Source organism: Nicotiana sylvestris, chromosome 4 (genome assembly GCF_000393655.2).
Source record: "Nicotiana sylvestris chromosome 4, ASM39365v2, whole genome shotgun sequence".
Lineage (NCBI taxonomy): Eukaryota > Viridiplantae > Streptophyta > Magnoliopsida > Solanales > Solanaceae > Nicotiana > Nicotiana sylvestris.
The window spans coordinates 47968765-47994487 of record NC_091060.1 but is presented as its reverse complement, the minus strand read 5'-3'; the positions used below and the strand labels follow the sequence as shown (position 1 = coordinate 47994487).

Sequence of the window (25723 nt, the reverse complement as noted above, 5' to 3'; positions counted from 1 at the left end):
TTATGATAGCGCTTGAGATGTAGGAGCCTCTACGGAGTCTGTATACATGATAAGTAGAGATTTTAACGAGTTTCATGATCCTTCTTGCCTATGCTTTGATTATAAATTGTTACAAAATAGTCCCAAAAGGCTCATAAGTTGTGCTTGATTTCAGGTTTGATCGACAAAGTGACGAAATGTCAAAGATCGAATCAAAAGGAGTGAAACCTGTTCAAGTATCAAAGACAATGTAAATTGAGGGCAAACAAGCCTAGTGCAGACCGCACAAAGTCGAATGCAGCCACACTAGGTGATTCAGAGAGATGGTAAAACCAGGCTTCAGGCAACGCGGCCACAGTACACATTGCGCGATCCACGGTGAAGGTTCCGCGGCCGCACTACCTTTTTGTGCAGTCCGCAGAAGAGAGATTCAGAGATATGGAAAATGCCAAAGTTCAAGCCATGCGGTCCGCGGTCATAATTGTGCAGACCACGCCAGCTGCCTCCGCGACCGTGGTCCGCAGAGCCCAAGTTCAGAGAGCCCAGAATTGAAGTCCAAGAGCCTAGTGCGGCCGCGGTCCATTTTATACAGCCCGCACTGACCCTGCAGGGGTATTTTTATCCAGTTTTTCCAGCCTAGTATAAATAGAACATTTTACCATTTTTTAGGTAATCTGATATATGTAGAACTGAGCTGCGCTCGTGGGATCCCATCTATAGCCATTTTTGGCATCTTAGCTTCAAATTAATGATAGATTTTTGTATTTTAATTTAGCATTTAATTAATATGCCTTGTTCTTCATCTACTTCTCTATTTTCTCCTTCAAGCATGAGTAGCTAAACCCATTAGCTAGGGTTGTGGATCAACCCTAGTGTGGGTAACTGATGGGTGTTTCCATCTATTGTTAGATTGACTATGGGTGTTTGTTAATTGGGTCAATTTTATGGTCTAATCTATGAATTGGTGGTTGCAAATACTGGTTTGTGCTAAGTTGACTTGGCTCTTCTTGAGAAAGAGAGCCTAAGTCTTCAAAAATTGACCAAACAAGGAATTGGGATGGACTCAACAGAATTGATAGTCCCAATTAAAGGGTTAAACCTTGAGAGAGTAATTACCCAACTTGAACCCTAGTTGCTTGAGCTAATTTGCCTACCCATTTGGTCTCGAGAGAGTCAATTGGGCAAAATCACTCTCTCTACCGAGAGGTGTGAGAGTGGGTAAAATTGTGCAACCGTTATAGCATAAGCCCCAATTATGTCAATTGAACCTTAGTAACATATACTCGTCAATTAGCCTCCTAGGTAATGTCACGACCCTAATGCCCTTCTTCCCATTAGATACAGCTTAGCAATTATCTCGTAGCATAATCTAGTTTCAATTAATAGTTTGATAATAATAGTTTATAATCAAAAACCCAAAAATGTATGGAAGTGACATTTGGAACAATTACACAACTCTAGTCTAGATAGATACTCGACTCCATTCCTAGCTCCTTGTGGAAATCGATCCCGACCCTCATATCGGGTAAAAGCTATTGCGACCCTCTCTTCCTACTTTTTAGTAGTGTGGAGTTGGCGGCGATCACTTTTTGGCACCATTGCTGGGGAGCTAACGGTTTTGGCAATCTATTTAGTTAGTCTAGTGCATTGTTCTTCTTTCCTTATTTGTTACTTACTTGTTTGTGTCCTTACTCAGATACCAACATGGATTTAAAAAACGCTAATGACCCTCTTAGAAACGTGATAGCGGGGGAGAAGGTAGATGATCTTGAGCAAGATGAGGTGCCTCTTGCACCTCAAGGTCAACGGAGAGGCCAGAATGCCAATGCTAATCCAAATGACTATATTCCAGACCCTTCCCCGGTTCCTCCAAGAGTGGCTCCTAGAGTATTACCGAACCAGGGCTACGCAAGCGCTATTGTCCCACCCTGAATCCGGGTGGGCAACTTTCAGATAACCAATGTGATGTTGACCTTACTTGAGTAGCGTGGGTACTTCACGGGCGCTGCAAATCAAAATGCCTACAAACATCTCAAGGGGTTCGTAGATACATGCTGGGGGAGCAAACACACGAATGTGTCCAAGGATTCGTTGAGATTGAGACTTTTCCCGTTGTCACTTCGGGGAAAGGCATTGGATTGGCTCGAGAGACTCCCCAACCATTCCATCACAACTTGGGATGAGTTGGCGGATAAGTTTATTGCCAAATTCTTCTCTCCTAGTCATATGGCGGCACTTCGATATGAAATATTAGTCCTCAAGCAAGAGCCAACAGAACCTTTGCATAAGATTTGGGAGCGGTATAGAACGATGGTGAAGGAATCCCCAAATAATGATATGACCAAGGCCATGATCCAACAAACCTTCTACCGGGGCATAAATACTACAAATCAATGCATTGTTAACCAATTGGCCAGGGGCAATTTTATGAAGCTTTCTTATGAGGAGGCATGTGATGTACTTGATGAAATGGCGGACACTTCTTCAGCATGGCAGAGTAGAGCAAATGTGCCTCAAGGTGAACCTACGGTTATCCATTTGCATAAGGAATTACATGATCATGGGCAAGCGATAGCTGAGCTTACAACTACTATGAACCAATTGACTAAGGCACAGTTGCAACAAGTTCAGAATCCTTGCCAAGTGAATGCCATGGAGGGTGTTAGTATGCTTGTCAACAAGAGAAGGCAAAGGAGGCAGCAAAATCAAGGAAATTCTGAGCAATTTGTTGATGAATATGATGGGTGTCAAAATAATGGTTATGATGACCAAAGTGAGGAGGTACAATATGCCAACAACTATCAAGGCAATAGAGGCAACTCTTCAAACTAACAATGGCGGCCCCAAGGAAATTGGGGCAATCAACAACATGGTGGTGGTAATTGGAACAACAACAACCAAAACAACAATTGGGTAATCAAAACAACAACCAAGGCAATTGGAATGGAAATAACAACAATTGGGGCAACAATAACAATCAAGGCGGGTGGAACAACAATGGAAACCAAGGAAACCGGGGGCAAGGCTTTCAAAGGCCCCCAATGTACCAACAACCAAACAATACACCTCTTTTCCTTCTCAAGGTCCTAGTTCTTCTAGTAATGATATGAGCAGAATTGAAATAATGTTCGAGTAGATGATGAAGAAGAATGCGGATTCCGATGCACATTTGGCTTCTCACAACACCTCTATCTGAAACTTGGAGGTGCAATTAGGCCAAATCTCTCAGTCATTGAATACTCGCCCGAAGGGTGTTCTACCAAGTGATACGGTAGTGAACCCAACGGGTAGGAACAATCATGTTATGGCAGTCACAACAAGAAGTGGGAGAGGCGGTGATGTGAATGCCTCTAAGCAAAAGCAAGTCGTGGATGATGATGTTGAGTTGCAAGAGGACGAAGTCCCTTTGGTAGTTGAAGATGTGGTTGATTAAAATGTGAACAATGAAGTGAGGATTGATATTGAAGAAGTCGAGGTTGAAACCCAAAATGATGTAAACCGTTTAGGAAACACATAATTGACATACCGGAGCTGGTTGTGCCAAAAGCCAACGCTTCTCTGCCAAGGCCACCTCCACCTTATCCTCAAAGGCTCGCGAAATAGAAGAATGATAATCAGTATAAAAAGTTCATTGACATAAGAAGAGCTTATCTATTAATGTGCCTCTGGTGGAGGCACTTGAACAAATGTCGGGTTATGCAAAATTCATGAAAGACTTGGTTACAAAGAAGCATTCTATGGATTGTGAAACTATAAAGATGACTCACCAAGTTAGTGCTATAGTGCATTCAATGGCCCAGAAGCTTGAAGATACTGGTGCTTTCACCATTCCTTATACCATTGGGAGTGCGGATTTTGCCAAATCTTTTTGTGACTTGGGAGCTAGTATCAATTTGATGCCCTACTCGATTTTCAAAACTTTGGGTATCAGGCAACCTAGGCCAACTTTAATGAGACTTCAAATGGCGGATCGATCGATGAAGCGACCTTTGGGCATTATTGATGATGTGCTTGTCTGGGTGGACAAATTCATATTGCCGGCCGACTTTGTGATTTTGGATTGTGAGGTGGACTATGAGGTTCCTGTTATCTTGGACAGACCTTTCCTTGCAACGGGGAAGGCATTGGTTGATGTTGAAGCGGGTGAACTCACTTTCCAAGTGGGAGATGAAAAGGTCGTTTTCCACGTTTGCAAATCTATGAAGCAACCCAATAGCATCGAGGTGTGCTCATTTGTAGACCTTGTCACAGCTGTGATTGTGGATGATACCAGTGCTATGATCAACGTGGAGGATCCTTTTGAAGCAGTGCTCTTAAACATGGATGTCAATAATGATGCTAGTAGAGTGGAATGTGTCAATGCCCTACATGGGATGGGCTCTTATTCTTATGAGCCGAGGAAGCTATCTTTGGATCTTGAAAATCGGAAAACTCCACCAACAAAGCCATCAATTGAGGAGCCACCGATGTTGGAGTTGGAGCCACTTCCTCCACACCTTAGGTATGAATTCTTGGGTTCAAATTCTACTTTACCTATTATTCTTTCTTCTTGCCTTACTAACATGCAGGTTGAGGCCACTTTGGTGGTACTTCAAAAGCAAAAAGGGCAATTGGATGGACTCTAGCTGACATTCGGGGAATAAGCTCCGCATTTTGCATGCACAAAATCATCTTGGAGGAGGATGCAAAGCCTTCCTTGGAGCATCAAAGAAGATTAAATGAGGCGATGCAAGAGGTTGTGAAGAAAGAGATTATCAAGTAGTTAGACGCCGGTGTGGTTTATCCTATTTCTGACAGTTCTTGGACTTCTCCGGTGCAATGTGTGCCGAAGAAAGGTGGTATGATTGTGGTGACCAATTACAACAATGAACTCATTCCTACTCACACGGTCACTAGGTGGAGAGTATGTATGGATTACCGGAAGCTAAACAAGGTGACCCGAAAAGATCATTTCCCATTGCTATTCCTTGACCAGATGCTAAATCATCTTACGGGGCGTGCTTTCTATTGCTTTTTGGATGGTTACTTGGGGTACAATCAAATTTTAATTGTCCCGGAGGACCAAGCGAAGACAACTTTTACATGTCGCTATGGCACATTCGCTTTCTTTCGAATGCCGTTCGGATTGTGTAATGCTCCGGCGACCTTCCAACGTTGCATGATGGCTATTTTCACCGACATGGTCGAAGATATTTGGAGGTTTTCATGGATGATTTCAGCGTGGTTGGGGATTCTTTTGATGAGTGTCTGAAAAATTTGGATAGAGTATTGGCCCGGTGTGAAGACACCAACCTTGTTCTTAATTGGAAAAAGTGTCATTTCATGGTATAAGAAGGTATAGTGTTGGGTCACAAAATCTCAAAGCGAGGAATTGAAGTTGACAAAGCCAAGATAGAGGTGATTTCAAGGCTTCCTCCCCTATTTCTGTCAAAGGGGTGAGGAGTTTTCTTGGGCACGCGGGTTTTTACCGGAGGTTCATAAAAGATTTTTCCAAAGTGGTACACCCTTTGTGCAAGTTGCTAGAGAAAGATGCAAATTTTTTGTTCGATGAGAGTTGTATGCAAGCATTCGAGCTTCTCAAGCTCAAGTTGACTTCTACCCTCATCATTACCGCACCAAATTGGAGCTTGCCTTTCGAGCTCATGTGCGATGCTAATGACGTTGCGGTTGGGGCTGTTTTGGGCCAAAGGATCAACAAGATGTTTCATTCAGTGTACTACGCAAGCAAGACCATGAATGAGGTTCAAAGGAACTATACAGTTACCGAGAAAGAGTTGTTGGCTATTGTGTTTGCTATGGAAAAGTTTCGACCTTATCTTATGGGGGCCAAAGGTATAGTGCACACCGATCATGCCGCCCTTAGGTACTTGATGACAAAGAAAGACTCCAAGGAAAGATTGATAAGATGGGTGCTACTACTCCAAGAGTTTGATCTAGAAATTGTGGACCAGAAAGGTAGTGAGAATCAAGTGGCAGACCACTTGTCTCGTTTGGAGGAGGAGGGGAGGCCTTGTGATGGCCTTGAGATAAATGATTCATTTCCCAACGAACAATTCCTTGCGGTATCAATGAATGATATGCCATAGTTTGCCGATGTTGCCAATTACCTTGTGACCGGAATAATCCCATATGAGCTCTCTTCTAACCAAAGGAAGAAGCTCAAGCGAGATAGCTTGGATTTTTATTGGGATGAGCCATACTTTTTCAAGATTTGCACGGATGGTGTAATTCATAGATGTGTCCCGGAGGAAGAACAATTGAGTATCTTAGAGGCTTGTCATTCTTCACCCTATGGTGGCTATCATGGTGGGGTGAGGACCACCTCGAAAGTTCTTAGTTGTGGATTCTATTGGCCCACCTTGGTCAAAGATACGGGTGATTTGGTGAAGAGGTGTGATGAGTGTCAAAAAGCAGGCGGAATTTCAAAAAGGGATGAGATGCCGCTCAATGTGATTCTAGAAGTGGATATCTTTGATGTTTGGGGCATCGATTTCATGGGTCCATTTGTTAGTGCTTGTGGGAACACTTATATTCTCGTGGAAGTTGATTATGTCTCGAAATGGGTTGAAGCCATGGCTTTTACTAACAATGAAGCTCGGAGTGTTGTGGCATTTCTTAAAAAGAGCATCTTCACAAGGTTTGGCACTCCTTGTGCGATTATCAATGATGGGGGGTCTCACTTTTGCAACAAGGCTTTCGACACGTTTCTTTGACGGTGTCAATCGTAAGGTTTCTACCCCTTATCACCCTCAAGCTAGTGGTCAAGTGGAAGTCTCCAACAGTGAAATTAAAAGTATCTTATCAAAGACGGTCAATGCAAATAGGACCGATTGGTCGAAAAAGTTGGATGATGTTTTATGGGCTTATCGGACGGCTTACAAAACTCCAATTGGGATGTCTCCGTATCGGTTTGTATTTGGAAAAGTTTGTCATCTTCCGGTTGAGTTAGAGCACAAGGCCATGTGGGATTTGAGGAAGTTGAATTTGGAATGGGATGTTGCTGCAAATCTTCGTGTTGAACAACTCAATGAGGTCGATGAGTTTAGATTCCATGCCTACTCAAGTTCATCCTTGTACAAGGACAAAAAAAAAGTACCTTCACGACAAATATGCTCGGGGTAAGGAGTTCAAGGTTGGAGATATGGTTCTCTTGTTCGATTCCCGGTTATGTCTATTTCCGGGTAAGCTCAAGTCAAAGTGGAGTGGGCCATTTGAAGTTGTGTTTGTGACCCCATTTGGTGCTCTTGATCTAAGGAACAAAAATGGTGAAGTTTTCAGAGTTAATGGGCACCGGGTCAAGCATTATCTTGGGAAATTTGATGACAGCCACGTGGTGGCACTTCTTCATCTAAAGTGATGTGTGGGTAACATGCGTCATGCCGCAACGTTAAATCAGGCGCTTCTTGGGAGGCAACCCATGTCTTTTTCTTCTTGTTTTCTTTGATTTTTTTTGTAGTGTAGGATTGATTTTCGAGATAATTGGTTGTGAGATGTTGCAGGGATTGCGTTGATACAGTGCAAAACATTTTGGAAAAATTGAACAGTCTATGAAGTTGCCAGTGCAGCCACATTGCACTTTGTGCGGTCCGCACTGGTAAAGGCCAAGTGAGGTACTCTCTAAAGTTTGCCACCGCGGTCGCATTCCATTTAGTGCGGACCGCGGTGGACCTCCACGGCTGCGGTCTGTTTTGTGCAGACCACAGAGGTTGCCTTCTCATACTTCTTCTAAACAAACCCAGCACGGTCCGCAGTCCATTTTGTGTGTCCGCGCTGGTAGGTAAGATTGGGTCCCACATGTTTTTCTATAAATAGACCACAGGGGTCACCGGTTACCCTTTTCGAAAAATTGACTCTCAAAGAGCTAAAAGTTACTGTTCATCTTCCCTATTGTCTGTGATTCTTGATTAGAGTGATTATTTGCATTTCGTATCCACATCTGGTAACATTTCAACCATTTCTTTGTGCTTAATTTTATAATTTCGTTTTTATTTCACTGCCATTAGCCTGTAACTTCTTCTTCTTCTTCCCATATTTCTCTATTTGTTAGCGTAGGTTAGCTTAAATATAGTTTTTTTGTGTGCCTGAGAGGTATAATGAACTGGGTAAACTGAGTAGGGACCCTAACTAGGTTTGAATTGAACTAAAATACATGACCAAGAACCCTAACTCAGTGCCTTGACCAAGCACCCATCGCGGACCGCGGTCATTTTTGTGCGGTCCGTGGTGCTGTGATGTGGTCCGCAGTAACACTTTGTGGGGACTGCGGTTAGGATTTTTCAGGAATTGACCTCTTACCCAGTGCGTCCGCATTGCACTTTGTGCGGTCCACGCTGACCCACCGTGGCTGCGATACCACTTTGTGCGGGCCGCGGTGGAGAGATTCAGAGAAGTGGTTTTCTATACCCTACCCCAACGCAGACCGTGATGGCTTTTGTGCGGTCCGCGGTGCCCCCAGTGCAGTCGCACTCCTTTTTGTGCGGGCCGCGGTGCATTGTGTCTGCAACATTTTCTGTAACTTTTGGTTTCTGTTCTGCAATTCATTTTCCACAACTGATTCACTACTGTGCTGATACTAACAAAGCTAGATGTTTGTGCTTGCAGACAATGGTTAAACAACGAGGCAAAGGCTCGAAACAACCCGGCCGAGGTGATTCCTCCCGGGGAGGGAAGCAAAGGTTGGTAAAACTCACTCCCCAGGCTAGAAAAACATCAAAGACATGAGGAAGGCCATAAAAGCGACTGACAGAGCCATTGACAACTCGGGGAGTGAGTACAAGCCCTCTCGGGAGATCTCTTCGGATTCAGTCCCACTATACACCCCGTATCCGGAGAGGGCCATACATAGAGACACTCCTCCCTCTTCCCTCGATGCTCAAGCTTCAATCAACATTTCTTCTGGGCCATCTAAGGGCTCAGCAGCAGGTAGTGGGGATGAATACTCTACCTCTCCCACAGCTTCAATATCAAGAGAAAGTGCTAGAGGTGATGAGGGAAATGGGGAGTTACCTGGGAATGGTGTGCCTCAGGTTGGGGGTGTTGACCGGACATGAAATCCCGTTGTTTGGGAAGATAGATTCGTCATCCAGGTGGCGTTCCACAAGTTTAGGGAATGGTGGCCGTCATGAAAGTTGATTGAGGAGCTTCATTGACAGAGACCTTTTACCCATACACCCTAATGAACATAGACAGTTTCGAGCTCGAGTGGGTTGGGAGCACTTTAAAGATAATTGTGTGCAAGCGAATGAGCACATGGTCAAGGAGTTTTATAGCAATGTGGCCCACATCTTAAAGGGCACTAAAGTGACCAAAGTGCGAAACAAAAATGTGGTATTTACCGGGAAGGCACTAAATGAATACCTGGGGTTCAATGAAGAAGATGAGTCCCTTTATAATGAAAAGTTGGCAATGGGTGAGGAGGTTTGTCCGTGGTTAGCTTTATACCTGGCAATTCCAGGTATGGTTCCAGAGTGGTTGCAAGTAGGGGCCAAAATACTTCGGAGGACGTTTAACTTTGAGGCTATGGGGTGGTTGACTTTTGTGTGCAGTCGGCTTGACCCCACTACCCATAATCAGACTATTCCACTTGCCCGGGCTGTTCTTGTTGCATCTATTATGGCGGTATACCCTATCAACATGGGCAATGTGATGCCCCGCATCATTTCTACAGTGGGGGTTGAGCATGACCGGAACTACCCTTTTCCCAACACCCTCACTATGTATTTTCGGGACCTGGAGGTGGAGAAGAGACCTTTTGACATCAAGGTCAAACCTATGGCTCCGTTTTCGTGCTATAGTTTGAAGGGGTCAGACAACCCCAAGGACAAGAATTACAAGCCGCCTGCTTCTGCCCCAACTGGCCAGTCTGAAGAGCCGGTTGCGGTAAAGCCCTCCACTGAGCCTATCTCCACTAAGCCTGCCTCCACAGTTGCTGACATGCCTCCCGGACCTTCCACTACTGTTGGTCCCTCTACTTCAGCTGGCCTAGGGATTCCATCTTCCCGGGCCCATCCTCTCACTGCCCACCAACTGGATGTCAGTTGCGTCATCCAAGTTGTCCACCTTGACTTCCACCATTGCGGCTCAGTCGGCACCGCAACCAGCACATATTCCACAGTCCATTGAGGATACATTGAAGAAGATCCTGGAGAACCAGGAAAAGATCATCAGTACTCAGGGTGCCTTGGCTAAGGCAGTGGATTCACATGGCAAGTCCTTGAAGGAGCTTGCCAAGGAGCACAAGAAGCTGTGCAAAACACGGGCTTCCAAGGAGTATGTGAAGGCGCTAAGGGCGGATGTGGACAAACTGAAGGCAGACCAGCTGCCTTTAGACTTGCTATTTGAGGATCCAGCTCCAACAGTGGTACCGGCAGCAGAGCCACAACAGGAGCAGACACAGAGGCTTCCAAAGAAGGAGAGGAAGCTCCTTAGTGCAGATGAGGCGATCATCCAATTGGCGGACCCACCGGAGGCTTCCTCCAATTAGCCACAGGATGTTCCCGATATTCAGCCCGTCCAGGTCTAGGCCCCAGTCCCAGCAGTTGAGCAACAGGAGACCGGGAACCAGTCTGAGGTTCCCGCACATACAGAGGACCCGGGGACCACCGATGATCCTATGCAGACAGACACGGCTTAGGGAGTCCTCATATCCTTCCCTTATACTTTTTGGTGCTTATTTGTTTAGTTGGCATTGGGGACAATGCCAGCTTTTATTTGAAGAGGTGCGCCCTACATTTTATTTTTGGATGATTGTATATATATACTGATTTGGTTTATACCTTTTTGATTTTCTATTGGTCTGTATATAACTTTACATTTCGCTTCTTTTATCGCATTTTTATCTTCCCTTTGGTCTGTATATAAAGTTACATTATTGTATATATTCATCCCCCGTTGTATATTCAAATCCCCTATTGTACATATTCATTCTATTTTCTATTTTCGTAAAAAAAATTCAATTTTAGCTTCTTAGATAGGCTCGTAGCTTTTTGTTTCGTTTTTGGCGTTTTCAATAAGCCTTTGGTTTTCTTAATGCCACGGTTCTTTCAAAAGGTGGAGTATTGTATGAACCGGGTGGCTCTTCCCGATGATGGATTGCGTGACAACCTTCTTAAGGGTTTGAGTCTGTTTTTGTTTTTATTTTTTTTGTAGCTTGTAGTTAAGGGTACCTTAAGCAAAGTTTCACTTGGGCCTAACACATTTACCTTTGATCCCATGGTCAAAGACAAGTTGTTGTGTTTAGGATGGTGAAAGTCGTGACCTTGAGACTCTTGTGTTGACCAAACAATAATCATGTGGTCTTTTGGGACTATTGTGTGCTCAATCATATCTAAGGTTGTTGTGGGCCCCCGACTCTATGTCTTTAGCAATCCTTGAGCTTGTGTGGTGAGAAATCGAATTGTGAGTCCAAGTCCCAAGCCAATGGTCTAGAACTTGCCCTGAATGTCTGTTGAGGCGAAATCTTGAGTGAAAATTTGGCTTGAGAAGTGATTATAGGCTCTCCTTGATCCAAATGATAGTTGAACAATTCCATAGCACACCAATGATATAATCCCTAGTTAACCTTTTTGAGCCTTAAACCTTTTTCTTTCAAGAACCAATACTATAAGCCTATACCCGTTCTAAAATATACCCTCTCTTAGCACCCGATCTTTCCTTGAGAAATGGCAAAAGTCTAAGTTTGGGGGGAGAGACGAGAAAGGGAACAAAGTGGTAAAAGGTACAAAAGCGAAAGAAAAAAAAGGTAAGGCAATGAAAAAGAAAAAAAAGAAAAGAAGACAAAAAGGAAGCCCAATATGAAAAAGAATAAAAAGGGATTCAAGAAAAGCAAAAGAGAAAAAGGTGTGGAAAAAGTTGAAAAGGAGAAATGCTTTGAAGTGCATAAGAAAGAGTGACATTATGTCTCTCTAACCCCTTAAAAAGAAGTGAGATACTCAAAGAGTCAAGAGAATTGTGCCAAATGAATCAAAAGAAGTGCTTAAGGGAATATGGAACCCATTTAGACCAAAAACGTTTCCTACCCTGAACCAAAAGCCTTCACATTGACTCCTCAAAAGCCCTATATGATCTTGAGTTGAATGACGCTTACATTAGTGGATACTTACATGAGGGGCACACATATGGTACTTAGAGCCGGACTTGTGGCCTTTCCTTGAGAGAGATGAGTGAATTCCCATTAATCTCGGTTTGTGTGCTAATACTCTAAAAGGTGAGGTTTGCTTAGGGAGAGTTGAGGATGTGTGAGTTTGGGTTTTACAATGACCAAAGTAATTGAAAGAGTTCTTTGATGTAATGAGTCAACTCTTGATGCTCTTGTGTCACACTTGATCCATAGTTTTTCAAAGTTTAAATGTTGTTAATGATTCATTCGTATTGAGGGAAATTGTTAGTCCCAATTGATGATTGTTGAGGTTACTTTAGGATAGTTAGAAATACTTGGATTTTCTCTTAAAGGGTAGGTCTTATTTTGTTTGCTTGAGGACAAGCAAAGGCTTAAGTTTGGGGGAGTTGATAAGTAGGGGTTTTAACGAGTTTCATGCTCCTTCTTGCCTATGCTTTGATTATAAATTGTTACAAAATAGTCCAAAAAGGTTCATAAGTTGTGCTTGATTTCAGGTTTGATCGACAAAGTGACGAAATGTCAAAGATCAGCTCAAAAGGAGTGAAACCTATTCAAGTATCAAAGACAAAGTAAACTGAGGGCAAACAAGCCTAGTGCAGACCGCACAAAGTCGAATACGGCCGCACTAGGTGATTCAGAGAGATGGCAAAACCAGGTTTCAGGCAACGCAGCCACAGTACACATTGCGCGATCCGCGGTGAAGGTTCCTCGGTCGCACTACCTTTTTGTGCGGTCCGCGGAAGAGAGATTCAGAGAGATGAAAAATGCCAAAGTTCAAGCCATGCGGTCTGCGATCATGATTGTGTGGACCGCGCCAGCTGCCTCCGCGGTCGCGGTCCATTCTACGCGATCCGCGGAGCCCAAGTTTAGAGAGCCCAGAATTGATGTCCAAGAGCCTAGTGCTGCCGCGGTCCATTTTATGCGGCCCGCACTGACCCCGTAGGGGTATTTTTGTCCAGTTTTTCCAGCCTAGTATAAATAGACCATTTTATCATTTTTTAGGTAATCTGATATATCTAGAACTGAGCTGCACTCGTGGGATCCCCATCTGTTGCCATTTTTGGCATCTTAGCTTCAAATTAAGGATAGATTCTTGTATTTTAATTTAGCATTTAATTAATATGCCTTGTTCTTCATCTATTTCTCTATTTTCTCCTTCAAGCATGAGTAGCTAAACCCAATATCTAGGGTTGTGGCTCAACCCTAGGGCGGGTAATTGATGGGTGTTGCCATCTATTGTTAGATTGACCATGGGTGTTTGTTAATTGGGTCAATTTTATGGTCTAATCTATGAATTGGTAGTTGCAAACACTGGTTTGTACTAAGTTGAGTTGGATCTTCTTGAGAAAGAAAGCCTAAGTCTTCAAAAATTGACCCAACAAGGAATTGGGATGGACTCAAGAGAATTGATAGTCCCAATTAAAGGGTTAAACCTCGAGAGACTAATTACCGAACTTGAACCCTAGTTGCTTGAGCTAATTTTCCTACCCATTTGGTCTTGAGAGAGTCAATTAGGCAAAATCACCCTCTCTAACGAGAGGTGTGAGAGTGGGTAAAATTGTGCAACCGTTATAGCATAAGCCCCAATTATGTCAATCGAACCTTAGTAACATCTACCTGTCAATTAGCCACCTAGGTAATATCACGACCCTAGTGCCTTTTTTCTCATTAGATACAACTTAGCAATTATCTCGTAGCATAATCTAGTTTCAATTAATAGTTTGATAATAGTAGTTTATAATAAAAATCCAAAAATGTATGGAAGTGAAATTTGGAACAATTACACAACTCTAGTCTAGATAGATACTCGACTCCATTCCTAGCCCCCTGTAGAAATCGATCCCGACCCTCATATCGGGTAAAAGCTATTGCGACCCTCTCTTCCTACTTTTTAGTAGTGTGGAGTTGGCGGCGATCAATACACACCCCCAGTGAGCACGGTTGATTATATTGAGGGATGGATCTTTTCTGGACATGGATCTTGTTCGAAGCATATATATACTTGGAGATGGATCTTCTCCATGGGGCCGGATTGGCCTTCCTTAGTACTGAGTAACTGATGGTTAATGATGTATATATTTCGAGATGGATCTTCCCTAGGCCGTATGGTCCATATACAGTACCGAGTGGTTGAACATGATGAGTGGAAAGTGTGAGACATTGAGATTGAGTACTCTGAGAGTGTGAGTACATGATTCATCTCTTATATTCATGGCATTGGCATGAACACATGACATACAGGCATATAGATACATTTTTTCTCATGCTGTATGGTATCACGTCATTCATGACTTTTTACACACATTGATATGTGGGAATAGAGAGGTATTTCACACTTGCTATCTGGAAAGAAAATAAAACATCTTATTTATTGTGGAAAGGAATTTTGGAAACATTTCAGTTTCCAAACTATCTCATATTTTTTGACGATTTCTGTAAAGGGTTTGGGTTTTCACTAATATTCTTGAAAAGCGGAACTATTTTTGGAAAGCTATGAAAAAGCTGAGCATTTTATCTTTGAGTTACTTCCTTATTTATATGCTCTACGTTGTTATGAATTGTTGTTGGCAACTGTGTTGGACCCGACCATGTCCCAGCTCGTCACTACTTTCAACCTAAGGTTAGGTTTGTTACTTATTGAGTACATGAGGTTGGTTGTACTCATACTACACTTCTACACCTTGCGTGCAGATGTTGGCTACTGTTATTGCTATGTCCGATGGGAACTGGATCTGGAGATGTACCTGCTTCCTTATTGTAGCTGCCTTTTGTTCATGATAGCCTTAGATTATAAAACTCTGTTTATATACTTTTCAAACAAAAGATGTATTTACTTCATATCAGCTTTATAAAATCTATTCTTAGGAGCTCATGATTTGTACTACCAGTTCTTGGAGAATGTATAAGATTCAGATAATTCCTTTTGTTTAATTATCTTATTAATATTATTGTAATTGGATAGTTATTAGTTGGCTTACCTAGCGGGTTGGGTTAGGTGCCATCACGACTAGCGGATCACGGGTCGTGACAAGTTGGTATCAGAGCTCTAGGTTCATAGGTTCTACTAGTCATGAGCAAATGCCTAGAATAGTCTTGTGGATCGGTATGATGACGTCCATACTTATCTTCGAGAGGCTACAGGGAATTTAGGATATACTTCGCATCTTTCTTTCCTTATCGTTTGAATTCCTTCCACGCATTCATATGCGCACATGAGTGCTTGGTATCAGCTGTGCATTGACGGCTAGTGATTCCATAGATGAGGTGCGAGATGTGATTTCAGTATGCTGATGATGGGCCAGTCTGGAGGACATGAGGTAGTGTTTTGACTGTAGCTTGAGCACGAAGTGTGTGAGCATGTGCTTTTAGACTTATAAGTCTGATAGTGTCCTATTAGTGGAATTTGTGGCTCGATGAGTGGTTAAATAGATATATGATGAGTATTATGTGACTTCAGATGTGTACAGTTGGATTTAATGTGACAAGAAAAGTTTGCTTGAGATGTAAAAAGGACTATTGGATGCTTGATTTCTGTCTTGATGTGACGTATAGTCTCGAGTTATGAGTGTATTAGAGGACCTTTCATGTTGTTTAACTGTGGAACAAATTAGGTTCTCATGCCTTGTTGGTGAGTTCAGACCCGGGAAGACTAAATGATTGTGTAGTAGTTGTGGCTATGAAAGGGTATAAAGAGATGTCAGTTTGAGGCTAAGCAGGTGGGGTATAACCTGCAAGGTAATCTACGGATGTGTGATTTTTATGATGCTATGTGGAGGCTTTCTTTTCTACCAGTGGGTTATATTTGTGCGATTTGAGTTTGCATTAATTGTAATAATTGACCTAACCCTCACGAGGATGAATGTGAGATTTGCAGATGATTTGAGGTATTAGATGGTTTGTGTTACATGAGCTTATGAAGGATTTAGTTGAATCTCACTGCGGTATTATGGCAGTAATGGGGTATGGTTATTTAAGTTATCAAATGTTTTATTCCATGGCTTTGAGCCATGTGGGGGAGTCCTCTATCAATGAGTTGATTGCACGGTTATGTGTTGTATTGGTTTCGGCTTGAGGTATAGTTGTAAATAAGTTATGATTTGCAGAGGCTGAGATCAAAGATGACTCGAGTAAAGGAATTTCTAGATACAGTTTGTATTATGCTTTATGGGTATATGGGAAACATTGAATGATTGAGTTGTTTTTCGTAAAGGATGTAGTGTGCATAGAGTAGGGATTCACTCGGTTTCTTAGAAGTGTGGATTACTTCTTTGGGTGTTGGTGTGCAAATGGGGCACAAGTTGTTCGGTCCGTTTGATCAGTTTAATTGAGATTTGAGCAGAGTGGATGACTCTCGAGAATGGTTCTAATAGATTCAAGATATATATGTAGCAATTGGGAATCTTCAGGATGTGTATATGGCTATAAACTAAGATTTACATTGGATGGTGTCGAGACTTGTGCCATTTCTATATCCTTATGGATTCTATATTTCAGTATCAAGAAAGGAGGAAGCGACTTTAGATTCATGGAAGGTTGTTGACATATACCCAATTTTTACCTCATATATTTTTAAATATGCATAGATACTTTCAAAATATTGTACATATATTTATAAACATGCACAAGTATTTCTATAATTTTTCTATAATTTTTAAAGGCCTTAAATTAATTTATTTCTGTATTTTTTAATTATATAAATATTCAATAATTATCCCTTATATTATTTTACGATGATTTAATCATCTAAATTCATCATTTATGCTCGTATAGGTGTTCAAATATCTTATTTGCAATTTAAGACTATAATTGCATATTTTGCAATATAGCCCATATATGCATAACTACATTATCTATACAGAAAATAACTTTTTATATTTTTATAATGTTAAGTAATTATTTTAAATCATTTTCATGCATAAAATTATCTTTATCACTTAATTAACTGTTTTTTATAAATTATTTTATTCATAAATTGGGTATTTAACAAATAGCCCCTTTAATTATATCTAAATTCGGACTCCCCCTAGCCCAATTCAAATTAACCTTAGCCCAATCCGCCCCAGCCCAAATTAAATAACCCCTACCCGATCCAAACCTTCTCTAATCATGGCCATTGATCTCTGAGATCAACGGTCCACGTTCCCCCTTTCCTTTTTTAACCTAAACGACCCCCCAAACCCTACCATTCTCCAAAGACCGCCGCCCTTGAATCCCTATTCTTCTCTGTTCTCTCTGAAACTATCCCTAACTCTAGCACCGTCGCCCCAAAATTTTCCCAAATCCCTTCGATTCTTACCCATTCCATGGGGCTCCTATATGATTAGGCCCCTTCCGGCCTCTTACCTCTTTTGGTTGGTCGATTCTTGCCGTTTTCTGAGGGAATTTTGAAGAGATCCAACTTCGAGTCGACCTAGGCTCTTCGTTTTCTTATAAGCCCGCCTTACGTTCATTAATGTTTGTGAGTATTGTTGTCTCTGTGGCTATGGTTAGATTTTTCCCTCACCCCGTCCCCTTTTCTCAAAAACCCTCATCTTTTCAACTTGAATCTGTTTAGATCCTTGTAGGTATGGAGCGATTTTGAGTTTATCCAGTAGTTTTCTTTAAAAAATCTCTTATTCTCTTTATCGTTAATCGATTTAACATCCCACCAGATTAGGGTTTCGCTTCCTTATTATTGGTTGTTTAGATCTTTGTAGATCTGAAACGATTTCGAGTTTCTATAGCATTTTTCTTTAATGATCTTTTGTTTTCCTTACTGTTAAACGATCCTAATGTTCTCTAAGAACTAGGGTTTCACTTTATTCTATTTCTGCAAAACTTTTCTAAAAGATTCCTATGTGTTTGATTATCCTTTTTTACTGATTCTTCCATGGCTACATTCTAGTCTTTAACTAGTTTGATTACTTTATTGTTCGCTTCAATATTTGCCAGTTATTTTCGAGTAATTGATTGATTATCTGGACTGTCTAGGATTTGAAATTGCTTTGTTTTACTGAGGTGATTGCTTCCTGTAATTTTGTCTACTTTCCTTATTTTGGGACTTCTAATTGGCATTACTTGTCTTAATTGTTCCAATTAAGCTTAATTTATGGGCCGATTGTCTTACCAACCCCAGATTGGTCTCTATTTACTTGTGTTACCTTATTTGTACTAATTGCCCAGTTACTTGCCGGATTTTTAGTGTTCAAACTCTAATTGGCTTTTAGACTTATCACTTACCTTATTTAAACCTCAATTTCGTGTTAATTTTTAACATAACCCCACGATTTTGCCTATTGATTGATCCTATTAAGCCTAATTGACTAACAAATTGTTCTCTTTGCCTTGTTTGTAAACTTTTAACCTTTTTTACCTTATTTACTTTACTCTATTCAATGCTATATAAGCCGCACTCTATTTTCTAAACACACACACACACACACTCACATAGAGAAACACACAAATTTCTTGCTCTTATCCTCCATCACAATCTTCCTACTCTTTGTTTGTTGCATTGTTTAGCCAGCTGAAAGCCAAAGCTAGATCTTTGGATCCTATTTGCTTTACTTTTCTCTTTCTATCTCTTAACTGGTATGTCTCCACTTCTGCTATCATTCAAACTTCTATGTATTTTAACCTGTGTGCTTCCTGTTCCTTCAGTATGTCCACTCTTATGTGATTAAACCTATGTGTTTTATGTTTTTAGAATGACTACTTCTATGTGATCAAATCTGTGTGCTCCCTATTATTAGCATCCATACTTCTATCTAATTAGATCCATGTGTTTCATGTTCACTGATCCTAATCATCATGTCCACTTCTATTTAATTAGGCCTATGTGTTTCATGTTTTCAGCATGTCTACATACTTATTTCTATATAATTAGACCCATGTCTACTTGTTTCTCAACTAGCATGATTCCTGTCCAGTTTTAAATGTTCACCCCCTAGTAGGTTCCTGATTAGTTCATGATTTCTATGCTTCTAACTTCTGCTACCTTTCTGCATGACTGTCTGAATGGTAATCTGAGCCCAGCCTGATGTTCTTTGTTTAATACATGTCCATATGCCCATCTAGTAGTAATTAATGAACTAAGTTGAGTCTAGGCAATGTGAAACTTTGCTTGAAGTGATTGTGATCCTGTTTCTGCCTACTGTTTGATTGTTGGAATCTTTGTTTGAATCCCAAATGCTAAAATGACTCTGTTTGTTCCTATTTACCCCAGAAAATCCAAACTGTTTTTCAACTCCTACTCTTAGAACATCTAAGGTTCTACCCCTCCAGTTTGAGCACTGCCTAGGAGTCCATGAGACTCTTTTGAACTCTGACACACTGGGGCTGGCTCTCCAAAACTTGCTCACAAAATATTTCTTTAAAAGTTTTCTGGTGTGAGCATTGCCCGGGGTCCCTGAGGCCCTTGGGAACTTTGACACACCAGAAGACCATTGGGTGTACTATGAGAGTATTAGTATGTTTCAGACTTGGTTGAATGCCTCACTTCCAAGATTACTTTTGGGCCTATCCAGGCTCCCTATAGTACAGTAGTTTCATTTTGTAATTCATTTATGTTTGGTTTGTAATAATAATTCCTTGTAAAATAGATATTGGGGTTATTAGTAAAAATGGGGGGGTATTCTTATATATATTTTGTTGGGAATAGGTAGAAATCATGCCTATAGGTTACTGCAATGTTTGTGCATTAGAAACCATGCCTATAGGACTCATCTAATTCCTTGAATCCTGAATTTTCATCATTAGAAAACCTGCTTCTAAGTCGTTACTCAATTTTGCATCGATAATCATGTCTTCAAACCTTCATGTGTGCATTAGCAATCATGTTTCTAGGAATTTCCTTGTTGATGACCGCTTGGCAATTGATTGATGCTTTACTCGCCTAGAAACCATGTCTATAAGGTTTAAAACCAATTCCTGCATTTAGATACCATGCAAATAAGGTTTAAATCAGTTTCTGCATTTAGATATCATATCTATAAAGTTTTAAATAAGTTTCTGCATTTAGATACCATGTCTAAAGTTTGTAAAATCAGTTATGCATTCTAGAAATCATGCCAATAGGATTGAAATCATTTATGCATTTAGATGTCATGCCTATAAGGTTTTTGAATCAGCTTTTACACTTAGAAATCATGCTTATAGGGTTTAAGATAAAATCAGCCGCTAAAATCAGCAATCAGTTTACAGCTTAGACACCTGGTTTATAAAAATCCTATTTGGTTACCATTTAGGCAGTCTTGTAGGTTGATTGAGTTCTGGGTTTAAAATTGTTATTTTCCTACTGCTTAAAATTATCCAGATTCATGAAGTAATAAAATTAGTAGGCAAACTGATTAGGTATTTTCTGCCCCGCTTTAATAAAACTGCTGCATATATTGTGCTCATCTAGATATCCTGCTATAGGACTTTTAAATTGTTTAAAAACTACTTGTTTGAGGCGTGCAATCGTTTGTCTATTTGTGGAGGTAAATATGAGCCTTTTAATTGCATCTTTATTTGATAGTCCTATCTGACTTTTGTTTGTCGCTTAGTTTACCCCTTTTTAAACAACATAGGCGAGTCTAGAACTTCCTTAAATAAAGGTCCTAAACACCTCTAGGGCCACAGGTAAGGGACGGGTAATGCACACATAAGGCATGTACTGGATACTACTAGAGTGCTAGGTAACAATAATTAAGGGGAGGGTAATCGAGTAGTAAAGGATATGATGAGATGTGCGCTAATGCTATGTGTAGCACCCCAACTTGGGGACGATTACCAAGTATTGCACATAAGTGATCCTATAGGCTAAAAATCATAGGACCCCTTTTACCCCTTATTTTTAAAAGTAATATATATTTGTTTAAGTTGCTTTGTTTGCTTATAAGATTAATTCACCTAATTAGAGTTTGGCCGGGACCCACTGTTATGGACCTCGAGGGGTGCCTAACACCTTCCCCTCAAGGTTATTTCGATCCCTTACCCAATTTCTGGTAATGCAAACTGGTTCTATGAGTTAATTGTTCTAGGTGCCCTAATGCACCTTAATCCGTTAGGTGGAGACTCTTCAATTTACATACCCAATTCCCAAAAGGAAATGAGTTGTCCTAAGAATGTTGAAACCCGGACTCCACAAGGAAAAAGGGGGCGCGCCAGCGTGGCGACTCTGTTGGGGATATTTTAGGCTCTTACCATAACAAACTTGTTTTTGTGAATTATTCTTAAGCATGCTTTATTCTGCTAGTACATGTGCACCCTTCCCCCTTCCCCCTTATTTGGATTTAATTGCCTATTTCTCAAGCATTTATAATTTCCTATATTTCCTGAAACTGACTTGTTTTCTTTCTTAACTATCTTTTAATTATTTAAATACCACATTTATCATTTTTAACGTGCAAATACGTGACAACATGCTATTTATTGTTGCATAAATCATGCACAACATCATATTCCACTCGTGCCTAATCAATCATATAGCAATGCTTGATGAGTGTTTGCGCTCTTCCTATATATCACCCTTTAAATTCGGAAAGGCGTATTTGCGGTAACACCACTCGATCAACGGTGCAATCAATGGTTCCGTGCGTTTTCCCTCAAGTTTTCCACTTGAGGGTACAAGTCTAGACCTCTATGGAAACCTTACTCTGATTAATTGTACATGCATCTTGGTCAAACTTAGCCGGTTTAATATGTTGTCCACATAATAACCCTTTAAGACAAGCCTCGTCCAAAAGTCCATCAGGTTTTCCATAATCCCAATGGTCACAACCATAATTCTGTGCATTAATTTTGGAGAAATAAGTGTCAATGTGCTAATCATTGTTGTATAAATAGAAGAACCGGGGAAAGGGCCTAACCATATTTTGTTTTGCAGAAAATGAGGCACGAAGTTCGCTGGTTCGGCATGGTCAGTAATATACCATCACTATTGCTAGATTGGTGGAAGGATCTTCTATCAAGTGACCAAAATCTTGTGAAAAGGGTCTTAGGAGATTTGCCTTATTTGTTGGACCTCCAGTCGAACAAAATGTTGATCGAGGCTGCCACAATGTTCTAGGACAAAGAAATAGCCGTGTTCCGATTTGGAAACATAGAAATGACCCCTCTCTTGGAAGAAATTAGGGGATTTGCTGGGCTGCCTTAGGATAGCCCTGGTTTATTGATACTTGAAAATTGCACCACTAGGGGATTTCTTAAGATGATGGGGTTAAAGAAGAATGATGACTTGGAGTGCCTGAAAAACTCCTACATACCCTTCGACTTCCTCTATGAACGATACGGTCACAGCAGGTCTTACCATATTTTCGATAATGAATTCTCCATCACCTCTTTGGATTGGATTCACCGTAGGGTCTTTGTATTTATCATGTGTTTCTTGGGTATGCTAGTCTTCCTGATCCAAGGGGACAAAATCCACACCAGACCGGCCATGGTGGCCAAAGCTTTGATGGACTGGATCGAGGGGCAGACATATACCATTGTCCCCATGATCATTGCAGATATGTATCGGGACTTGGAGCGCTATCAGAAGGGGTACATATACTTCGAGGGTTACAATTTGTTGTTACAAGTTTGGTTGTTAGAGCATCTCTAAAAAGGTCAATACCCTTAAGAGATTCTGCAAAGGTCGTGGAATGATCACATAGCTTTCCATAATCCTAAGAGAATGAACTATATCCCAAACAGGTTTGCTCAACCTGAAAATGCTATAGCATGGGCACAGTTCTTTAGCAATTTGACCGATGATCAAGTTCAATGGATGTTTGAATGGTTCCCTACCGACAAGTGCATCATCATATCTAGGGACGTTCTACACTTGGTACTGATCGGGTTAAGGGGCATATACCCTTATGCTCCCATCAGGGTTATGAGACAGGCAGGCAGAAAGCATGTTATGCCACGAGTTGCTAAAATAAGTCACTACAGGGAAGATTTTCAAGGTGATGCCATTCCATACAAAAATGAAGCACAACACATATGGCACTTGAAGATTATCGTGGAAAAGGATACCATCAAGCCATATCGATATCACGCCGGTCACATGTACTTTTACCCTTCATGGTTGGATGATAATATAGGGGGAATATTCGAGCCAAGGGTTGGTCTAGGAAATAGGGTCATAGATGAAGTTGTCGAAGCATAGGTGAAGTATAACAAATTGTGCAAGAGAGTTTGCGAGTCTGAAGCCGAGCATATGGAGCAACATAAGGCCGATATGGAAATGATCAATGAGTGGAAAGAGAGGGTTGTTAAATCCAGCGAAAGGCTGGAATATCTGGAGTACAGTCTGATGGAATTGGAAGGGAAAATGAGGAAGAGAGTCACCGATTGCCAGAACGCTGAGGAAAACAAAGGAGGACATTTGGTAAGGGCATTGTTACTGCTGAACCTACGGGAACTGAGGGATCTAATCGACAAGAGCATCCAGCCTGGAGAAGGTCCTTCTAGGACCAAGTAGATTAGGTTTATTTGCTTTTTCAATGTAATAAGGCCAAGTGTCATTAGTGACGTATCTTATTTAGTGTCGTTTTGAGGTTCGTCTATTTTGCATTGATGAAATGAGGCAATTATTGGCACTAAAATTCTCCAAATGTATTTGTCGCTAGGCCTACCTCGGGCACAACGAGGCTCCCAAATTAGGACACAAACTTACATTCCCGCAATATGTGTTTAAATACTGCAAACATTTTCAGAATCTTTACTGACTTGTTTACCTTTTATTTTTCTTTATTTTTATTATATTCTCATCCCCTAGGGTTGGTTCGTACATACTGGCATCATCTGCATATCACACCAGATCTAGAGGCCCTCCACCTCCTCCTCCTCCTAGTAATACGAAAAGCTAGGGGAAAGCTAAGATGGATTACTTGAGTGGTATACAAAAAGAAAACGATGAGAATGCGGAAACTTCAGACGGTCGGAGTACTCTGGCACAAAATGACTTGGTTTTGCGATTGGAACAAAAGATACTAGAGTTACAAGGAGAACTTGAGCAGGTCTGCAACTTAGCAAACCTCTCCCTCACTCTGAACGTCCCATACGTTAACCAACAAAATGTTCAAAACCCAGCACCTCTTCAAAATACGCCAAACCAACATCCACAAAATCCTCCCACACCGCATCAATATACAGCTAGGGGTGGGCATATTTCAGTCGGAACCGAATAACCAAACAAACCGAATTTTTTTTATTTCGATTTCGGTTATTCGATTTGTTCGGTCGGTTTCGGTTTAAAATTTTAAAATTTTGGTTTTTCTGTTTGGTTTTCAGTTATTAAGTTTTTTAGCTCGGTTAACCAAAAAACCGAATTATTAGAATATATGTTCTTTAAGTTATATATAGGCTAAGCCCATAAGCAATAAATTAATACTATTAGGTCCAATATATCAAAGACTCAACCCAATCAAGTAAGTCCATCAACTTTCCAATCTTAAAGACTTTCAATCTATTAAAACTTCCATAGCATATATGATAGATACTGAGAGGATTTCACACAGAGTTGTAATTTACACTATGTTTGAATTTTATGATCAATAATAGTATGCAAAGTTTAGTCTATTTTTTTCATATAAACACAATATTTCCAACAATTTCGAAGTTTTGGGAAAAATCAACAAATTCGCCGGTCCTATTATTACACAGAAGGAGTCCAATATGATAATGTTCAAACTGAAAACCAAACCGAAATAAGAAAAACCGAACTGAACCGAACTTATTTCAGTTCAGTTTTGGTTACTACTTTACAAAACCAAAAATCAAATAACCGAACCGAATTTTTTCAAACCGAACCGACCGAACGCCTACCCCTATATGCAGCTCCACCTCAAAACCCCAATCCTTTACCGATACCAACTCCTCCACATCACCGTCATCAACCAACCCAGTACCCACAAACCACTACCTATCATACTCCTCAGAACACACCACAACCCATTCTCGATCCTCAAAACTCAACCAAAGACCATCACTACACCCAAATCCCTGGCACTCACCAAAACAACCCCATATATGTGGAAACCGTACCTCACTCCACTCAACCAATCTCCTATACACCAGAATCCCCTGAGAAGGATATGCTCATCAAGAACATGGCTGAGGAACTCAAGAAATTGGGGTTTTGCAGAGGATATGAGGATCTGCAGAGGAAGAAGCTTTGGTTGGGTTGAGAAACTTGTTCCTGGATGAAGAAAACATGGATTGCAATGTGATAATTGAGGAGGAGGAAGAAGAAGGCCTCACCATTTAGACTATGGAGAAGAGAGTCGTTCTCAAGAATTGGACCGCGACACCATCTCGGGCCTGCCGAGTCCCTGGGTAGCTTAGCATTTATCTTGATTTATTTTTATAGCCATGCTAGGCATTTCAAATGTTTTCAGTAATTTTGTTTTTAAAAGACGCATTTTGTTTCGAAATAATTGCTCGATTCATCGAGCCGTACTTGTTTTGGATATTTTCAAAATTTAATCAATGCATTGCTATTTATTATTCATTATTATCTTTTACATTTTCTTTCTACATCGTTATTATTACTTTTTTTGATGAACCGATGACTGTGACATGTAATGAGACAACGCAACACAAGGATAACGACTCAGAGGAAGAGGATGAAACACATGAGGAAATTGTCAGGGAGGTTGAGAACTTTGAGAATAA

General features: G+C 40.9%; 1 long non-coding RNA gene across 1 annotated transcript in view; it reads right to left on the bottom strand.

The window, feature by feature from the left end:
* Positions 1-25723, bottom strand: part of LOC138889000 (uncharacterized) — a 42757-nt gene that overhangs the window by 7963 nt on the left and 9071 nt on the right. Inside the window, exon 2 of the long non-coding RNA XR_011406538.1 lies at positions 19890-20005. This is a non-coding gene — a long non-coding RNA (uncharacterized lncRNA). The remainder of the gene's footprint in view (positions 1-19889; positions 20006-25723) is intronic.